The sequence below is a fragment of the Erithacus rubecula genome (genome assembly GCF_903797595.1).
Source record: "Erithacus rubecula genome assembly, chromosome: 8".
Classification (NCBI taxonomy): domain Eukaryota; kingdom Metazoa; phylum Chordata; class Aves; order Passeriformes; family Muscicapidae; genus Erithacus; species Erithacus rubecula.
This window is the reverse complement of record NC_136659.1, coordinates 37,079,186-37,087,900: the sequence shown is the minus strand read 5'-3', so window position 1 is coordinate 37,087,900 and position 8,715 is coordinate 37,079,186.

Below are 8,715 nucleotides of genomic sequence, written 5' to 3'. Positions count from 1 at the left end.
TTAGAACAAATGCACAGTCCTTACAGAATACAAGGGCCTATTTCTTTTTTCTGTTTCATTTAGAGGTCATTCCCCAGTGACTCAGAGGGCTCTGCTCTTCATTGTGGAAATCAGGATCTAAGACTCAGGAATAATTAAATGCAGGCTTCTCCTGTTTCACATGCTTCTAAACTTTATAACTTTGGGTGGGTTTGGGTTTTAGGGAAACAAGAATGGCTTTGTCTTCCACAATTCAAGTAATTTATTTCTGGTTTGATTTGGTTTGGTTTTTTTGGTGTGTTTTTTTTTTTTTTTTTTTTTTTTGTTAATTTGTTTGTAGGGTTTTTTTTGTTTTTGTTTTGTTTTGCTTTTGTTGTTTTTTGTTTTTTTCTCTTCTCTCATTTTAAATATCAAATATGATATAGAAGACTTTAATGTAGATGCTTTGTACAATTTTTGACTTCTGTAAATAATAAGTTGTTTTTATCCAAGTTGTACAGCCTAAATAACAAATATATAACATCACATTCATAAGATAGAGTAAGAAAACTTAGATCTTACATTTTAAACAAAATTCTTAGTATAGTTAAGTAGCACTTTGTAACCTTTTCATTCTTTGAGCTTGAGACTACTAACAAATCTATTGCTTCCAAAATAGTCAACGGAGATTTGGCCACAAGCTCTTGAAACAAGAATTTATCACAGCTAGAAGCATCTGTTTTTTTTGTATATATTTGTTGAGTAGATGGGAACTAAAACATTAGTGAAAGAACTGCATTTTTCAAACCACTATTCGAGTTATTAACGTGAAAACTTCTGTTTTGACTGATGATTTAGTTGTGTTTGGCAGAAAGTCATAGAAGGAAAATGCATGGCAGACTATTAGCATGTTAACTTCTCATTAAAGATGTAAGGGATAAAAATTTTCTAAAAATACAATCAGTAACATTTTACTTCTAAAACAATGACATGTGGCAGGAAAGGCTTTTACAATGGGAGCAGCTCTGAATAGTAGCTGGTAGAGCCTGTTTAGAAGACTTTTGTGTGAATCCTGTGCTGAACAAAATGTGAAATTTAAGCTGTTATTGAATGCAGATAAAGGTCAGAGACCATGATCTCCAGAGACAATTGTCTGCAGTATTTCCAACTTCTTTTATGTACAGGAGACATGGTGCAATGCAAGAAAGTAGACAAATCACTGCAAAATAAGGTTTTCTTGGCAGAGAAGAATTTACTGCTCCTAACAAAGACCACCCTACAACTGGGTTTGAAATTCAGATGCAGACAACTGCTGGAATCAAGAACTGAGGATAAGCATTTGTCTTGCATCAGTTGGCAAGTAGGGAAAAGATATAGTGTAATATTTTTTTCTAAGAAGTTGCCCCTTTGTCACTGGAGTATTTTCATGAGTTCACACTTACTTAGAGTGTGTACATTTAATTTTCAGTTATGGCGTATAGAAAGCCTATATAGCCTTTAGTTATAAGCCTATAGAAAGAACCTGTAATCCATTCCTATTGACATGATATGGCATGGCATGGCTCTGTGGCTCCTGAGCTCACAGGGACCACCTCCTTTCACAATCATCTAGCTCCAGCTGAGCTGCTGCCAAGCAGCACGCCTGGGCTGGGAATTCCAAGTATAACAGCCAATGAGGCTCCTATACAAAAAGTACATGAAGAAAACAAATGCAAATAGTCAGGAAATACTCAGAAAACAGGTCATTTAGGCTAAACGCAGGACTGCCAGATCATTCTTCAATAACTGGATCTGTACGAGGAATTTGCTACATAATACAGGAACTCCATGTCTTTGTGGTCAATTGACCCTTGCCTAGGAGAGGTAAAAGTCAAGTTCCGTCTCCTTCTAGGAAAATTCTCTTTATCTTTTATGAAATGTCCTTACATTACATTATTGGCCAGGCCCTGCATATGAGAAAATAAGGAGGGTGGGTCCTGTCATTGCAAGCTGTTATGTAGAAAAAGGTTAAAAATAATTCAATATTCATGAAATTAGGAAATAGGATTTTGAAACATCATTGGCTTTACTACTAATAATCAGACATATTTACGCACGAAAAATTAGTTTGTTTTCACAAAAATAAATTGTTCTTCTGAATGAAAAGGTAACTTTTAGGTACAGATTTTCACATCTAAGACATTACTTAAAAAATAAGGAGCTGTTAGAATATTAATGATCATAAATGAAGGCCTCATCCAAAATTCAGACAGAAAAATTGTTTGAAATCAAACTTTACTTTTGCTGATCTATTATATTTTCTTCCCTAAGACATATAGTTTTCCATTGAAAATTTTTCTTTTGCCTTATTGATTCTTTCTACGTGATCCATCATATTTTAGGCAATGCCTTCATAATACTTTATTTCATATTATCTGTACTATGAAGCACACATAAACTATACTGAGCCATTGGATATTTTTGAGGTAACAGTTTCTCGATTTTAGAATGAAAATCAAAGATCGTTTTAAACCCCAGTATCAGGCAAAGTAGTGAGGAAACAAGCACAGGAGATAATGAAAGCATATTTCTCCATCGGATGGACAGTGGTCTCAGCAAAAGGCCATCACGTATTTTGGGCCGAATTCTAATCTTTAGGCACAGGAGACCAAAGTAAAGATTGCTGAGACGGAAGTGCATAAGAGCTCGATGCTCTTTGCGGGTCGCTTCCAGCTCAGATTATTCTGTGATTCTGTGACTCTGTGCAGGACTCGAGTTACGCTCGGCGGCGAATCGCGGCTGCACCTCGGCAATCCACACAGTGGCGCCCGCCCGCACGGCCCGGGCCCGCATGTCGCACTTAGGAAATATTTCGACTTCAGGATAAAAACTGCTAAATATCTGTAAAATATCTACTGCTTTCATAGAAATACCGAAAAGCCTGGTTAAATAATAGGCATTTACCTTTTACTTGAATTTTCAAGCCTAAAAAGAAAAATAATTTAGCCAGAACCAAATACAGAGCCAACTGCAGAACTCGAGAAATGGTGTGTTTCAGACCAGCAGGTAGGGCTGGCAACAATCCCGTGGGGGTGTTTTAACTGTTATCAGTTAACCACTGAAACTACACGCGGCCAAGATGCCATGTATAAAAACTAAAGAAAGCAACAATACACCAATAAAACAGAAAAAAGGCTTTCACAATATTTTATTTACATTAAAATACCCATATGTAGGTAGAAATAGGTTTCTGAAACATAATCCAAGCTCAATTTCTGTATTGTGTAATCACATAACATCACGTAAGTTTTCACCCTTTTTATATCTCAGTACCCATTTTCCTCCCTGATGCAACATAGTTTCTTTTCCCCTTGTTGTAGCAGTTTATTAGCACCACTTGACACAGGAGCATTGACTGGTGAAATCAGAATCAGACACCTTGGGCTGCAGTAACGACTGATTTTGATGAGTCCCACAACACTATTTCTCCATTCTCTTGTGAAGAAAGTTGTTCACATCAGTAGATCTTGTTCTGAAAAGTTACACATTGAAGCAATTGTATAACTGAATTATTACTGATTAACTGATTCCCAGTGATGTACAAAGAAAGACCACACTTCAAGACAAACTGTATCACCCCAATCCTAATACTCTCAAACTGCTTTTAAATAACCTTTGAGAAATTGTTCTGTTGCAAGCCATTATGCTGCTTTATTATGTAATTTGTGCATATTTTTTGGTAAGAAGGACAGAGTCACTTACAGCATCACTGAAATAGCTGAGTGTATATATTAGGGATAAGTTAACCTCTTTAATTTTTGAAAATATACATGGTATCTGCATTTTCTAATAAATTTACTACTTTTTTTTGTATCCCTTGCTAATAAGGCTCGCATTCACGTAAATGTGTGCATTTTCACTGGATTGCAAAACACTAGATTCACCTTGTTTATATGTCATTATCAATGTTAAAGACTATTTTTATAAAATATTACAGACTTTCTATTCAGTTTCAGTCATAAAGGTTGATGTCACTTTATGCCTTCTGAGCCTCAATCAATTAAGAACTGATCAGCTTTGAAATCAGTAATGGATTTTTTAACTGTCTCCTGACTCCTCCTAACTCCCACTGCTTTTTAACTGATCTTCTTCAAGATCATCTGTCTTCTAATCTCAGCTTTTAGCTAGAATTTAGCATTTTGCTGAACAAACAATACTGTCTGAAATTTAAATAATATTGATTCAGTAAGAAAATATTTACATTTGAGTGGATTAAATTATGGATTATTGCTTATCTGTGAAGTTAAAATAATGGATTTTGACTCCAGCTCTAGAGAGCAACATAAAGGTCTCACAAAAAGAAAGCTTACATCTTATATTTTTTATAACATAACTCAGCCTGTTTCTATTTATTGTGCAGAATTAAAATTTCTTACACTAATATATTTAGATTCCTGTGATTATACTTCACACAATTAAATTTAGAATGTGTTTTGTTTGGAAGATGTCATACATATAGCATCTGCATTATTGTCACTTCATAAAATAAGAAACAAATATAGTAAAAAATACTCATAATTTCTTGTAATTTAAGGAATATTCATGGCATTAGTTAAATAACTTAGTAGCTTAGCTATCAAAACTATAGGGTTTTTTGTTTACCTTAGTAAAAAAACATGACTGCCAGTTTCATATGAGGAAATGCTGCAGAGAAAAGCAAACATGTAATTTTAGTTCCATCACCAAGTTCTATGACTTGCAAGTGAGACATGAAGACAAATACACCGTACTCCTTCAAAATCATCGGTCTTCCAGTTCTAACCTAACCGGTTACAAGTAATGTTTTATGATAGAGTCATTCAAACATCCTAAACAAATATATGTAATTAACATTGATTACGTTCCTGAATCCAAATAGTGACAAGAAGGAAAGGGAAGGAAGGGAGGCAGGAAGGACTGAAGGCAGGAAGGAAGGCAGGAAGGAAGGAAGGGAGGGAGGGAGGGAGGGAGGGAGGGAGGAAGGAAGGAAGGAAGGAGGGAGGGAGGGAGGGAGGGAGGGAGGGAGGGAGGGAGGAAGGAGAAGGAAGGAAGGAAGGAAGGAAGGAAGGAAGGAAGGAAGGAAGGAAGGAAGGAAGGAAGGAAGGAAGGAAGGAAGGAAGGAAGGAAGGAAGGAAGGAAGGAAGGAAGGAAGGAAGGAGGGAAGGGAAGGAAGGAAGGAAGGAAGGAAGGAAGTGAATGGAAGGAAGGAAGGAGGAAGGAAGGAAGGAAGGAAGGAGAAGGAAGGAAGGAAGGAAGGAAGGAAGGAAGGAAGAAGGAAGGAGGAAAGGAAGGAAGGAAGGAAGGAAGGAAGGAAGGAAGGAAGGAAGGAAGAAGGAAGGAAGGAAGAAGGAAGGAAGGAGAAGGAAGGAAGGAAGGAGGAAAGGAAGGAAAGGAAGGAAGGAAAGGAAGGAAGGAAGGAAGGAAAGGAAGGAGGAAGGAAGGAAGGAAGGAAGGAAGGAAGGAGGACAGGAAGGAAGGAAGGAAGGAAGGAAGGAAAGGAAGGAAGAAGGAAGGAAGGAAGGAAGGAAGGAAGGAAGGACAGGAAGGAAGGAAGGAGGAAGAGGAAGGGAGGAAGGAAGGAAGGAAGGAAGGAAAGGAAGGAAGGAAGGAAGGAGGAAGGAAAAGGAAGGAAGGAAGGAAGGCAGGAAGGAGGAAGGAAGGAAGGGAAGGAAGGGAAGGACGGGAAGGAAGGAAGAGGAAGGAAGGAAGGAAGGAAGGAAGGAAGGAAGGAAAGGAAGGAAGGAAGGAAGGAAGGAAGGAAGGAAAGGAAGGAAGGAAGGAAGGAAGGGAAGGGAAGAGGAAGGAAGGAAGGAAGGAAGGAAGGAAGGCGGAAGGAAGGAAGGAAGGAAGGAAGGAAGGAAGGAAGGAAGGAAGGAAGGAAGGAAGGAGGGGAAGGAAGGAAGGAAAGGAAGGAAGGAAGGAAGGAAGGAAGGAGGAAAAAGGAGGAAGGAAGGAAGGAAGGAAGGAGGAAGGAAGGACAGAAGGAAGGAAGGAAGGAAGGAGGAAGGAAGGAAGGAGGAAGGAAGGAAGGAAGGAAGGAAGGAAGGAAGGAAGGAAGGAAGGAAGGAAGGAAGGAAGGAAAGGAAGGGAAGGAAGGAAGGAAGGAGGGAAGGAAGGAAGGAAGGAAGGAAGGAAGGAAGGAAGGAAAGGAAGGAAGGAAGGAAGGAGGAAGGAAGGAAGGAAGGAAGGAGGAAGGAAGGAAGGAAGGAAGGAAGAGAAGGAAAGGAAGGAAGGAGGAAGGAAGGGAAGGAGGAAGGAAGGAAGGAAGGAAGGAAGGAAGGAAGGAAGGAAGGAAGGAAGGAAGGAAGGAAAAGGAAGGAAGGAAGGAAGGAAGGAAGGAAGGAAAGGAAGGAAGGAGAGGAAGGGAAGGAAGGACAGGAAGGAAGGAAGAAGGAAGAAGGAAGGAAGGAAGAAGGAAGGAAGGAAGAAGGAAGGAAGGAAGGAAAGGAAGGCAGTAAGGAAGGACGGAAGGAAGGAAGGAAGGAAGGAAGGAAGGAAGGAAGGAAGGAAGGAAGGAAGGAAGGAAGGAAGGAAGGAAGGAAGGAAGGAAGGAAGGAAGGAAGGAAGGAAGGAAGGAAGGAAGGAAGGAAGGAAGGCCCCAGATGGCCAGACTAGAACTCAGTCTGCATATTACACCTTCTCAGAATTTCTGTCACATCTCACTTAGGCAACAGTTCTAGACTTTCAAAAGCATAGCGCCATCTGAAGATTCACATGGGATTTTTGAAGTCTCGATAAAATCAATGTTCAAAGCCTTGGGCTCACTGGTGCCTATTTACCTGGCATAATATTAAGTGCTTTATAAGGATCCAAATTGCTGGGTTAGGCCTCAGACAAAAATAAAGGTTAAATTATGCCACTCCAAAGATATGTTTACTAGTAAGTTTGGTTTTCATCAGTTATTATCCTGGCCTGAGATACTGGTGACATTGGTAGGGCTTTCTGTGCTCACCTTCTCTCATGCGCTACGACATGGCAGTATTGTTGATATAGCATTTGGAAAAAAGTCCTGCACTGTGAGCTAAGTCCATTGCCTGTAGAAAAAATTACATTAAGACAAGGGAAAAAAAAACCCACTAATACCATAATTCACTTAATCACAGTCTCCTTATTCCATCCAACTTCTGTTGCACATGTCTTTCTGAAGTTAGTAAAATTGTTTTCTGTGTTCTTTGCTTCCTCTATGTTGTATATACATATTGATTGATTGATTTGGGAGTCCTGCAAATATGTAGTACGGTAGCTTGTTTGACACTATACTAGACCAACTATTTATTTTACTTTTTGCACACTTTTGCAAAATAGATGCTTCTTTTCACTGGTACTTTATAATGAGGAAAAGGAGTATCTTGTTAGAGCAACAAATTAAGACTCAAGAGAAACCATTAGAATTGTGAAAGTAAAAAAGAATAAACAGGAGAAACTTCTGTCTTTATCACATGGAAACAAAGGTAATGGAAGAAAGCATAGGAATACTGCAAAAGATGGAAAAAAAGAGTCATTATTTTGAGGAAATTACCTCAGTTTTGTACTAAAAATATTGCATTAAAAATGTATCTATCTCAGCATCTTATCCAATGATCTATAAAAAAATAGCAATATGTACACATTCTTGGAGGAGTGTGCATCCATTGTCCATGTGCATCCATTAAAGACAGCAAAGTAGCTAGTACCATGCTGCTGGGAAACATGCAAATGCCACGAGTCAACAACCTTCTTACCAATTACCTACTTAAAATTAAACCTTTCTGAAACTAGTTAAGGCAGGTGGTAATTGTTTCCATTGTCTAGATGATTGCTAAAATAGTTATGCACCTAAGTCTTGTATAAAGTCAATTTACCTTAGTTTTAAGTAGTAAGCCAGTCTGTCAGTTTGAGTGCATTGTGTTAAAGTACAGCTTGAAATTAACTTCAAGTGAAGATCAGAGTAAATATTTTTAAAATTATTTGAAACAAATTCTGGCAAAATATTTCTTTTCATAGCCCTAAGTGATCTTTCCCCCCCGACAACATACCTCTGTCTATTTTGGGAACAATCTTTTGCAGGTATCAGAAACTCATAGCTCTCTCACAAAACCTGTGTGGTTTTGCCTGCCTTCTTCCTTTGTCCTTGCACATATCTGCCTCCTGCTGCCTTTCCAGTAAGGTTTACTTTCAACCTCTGCCATTCCTGGTTGTCACCTTTTTTTTTTTTTTACTTGAAAAAGACAGGAATAATTATGTAAGCCATTCACTGATTACCTTTTTTTTTTCACACTTACATGTCTGACATTAACAGTTAGTATCCATAAATTCCAGTGTTTTGTTACAGACTTCTTGTAAAATTCCAGCAGCGAATGTGCCCAGGTCTGATGGTCTTTGATAGATCGACTTTGATGGAGGCATGTTCCAAAAGGGGGCAACTGTATATCTCTGCTTACCCTGTACCTGGAGCCACTGACCTCTGCAGAGGTGGCAGACAGTACTAGCCCCAGCATGGTTGAGAGACATATTCAATCATGCATTCCCAAGGAAATGAGGCTCATACAAATGCCATGCCAGTCCTATTGTTTACTGTCTTGACCAATTTCAACCATCTTGAAAGATGAATAGTAATCTATTTTCCTGCAAGTTTTCTGAAAATCAGTGAAAAACTGCACAAAGGCAAATGCCAAAATAATAGTAGCGGTTTGAGTTATAAACCCAGGGTGTGTATGAGTAGAGATGACTAGAGCTGAGCCTGAACAGACAGAGAGAGAA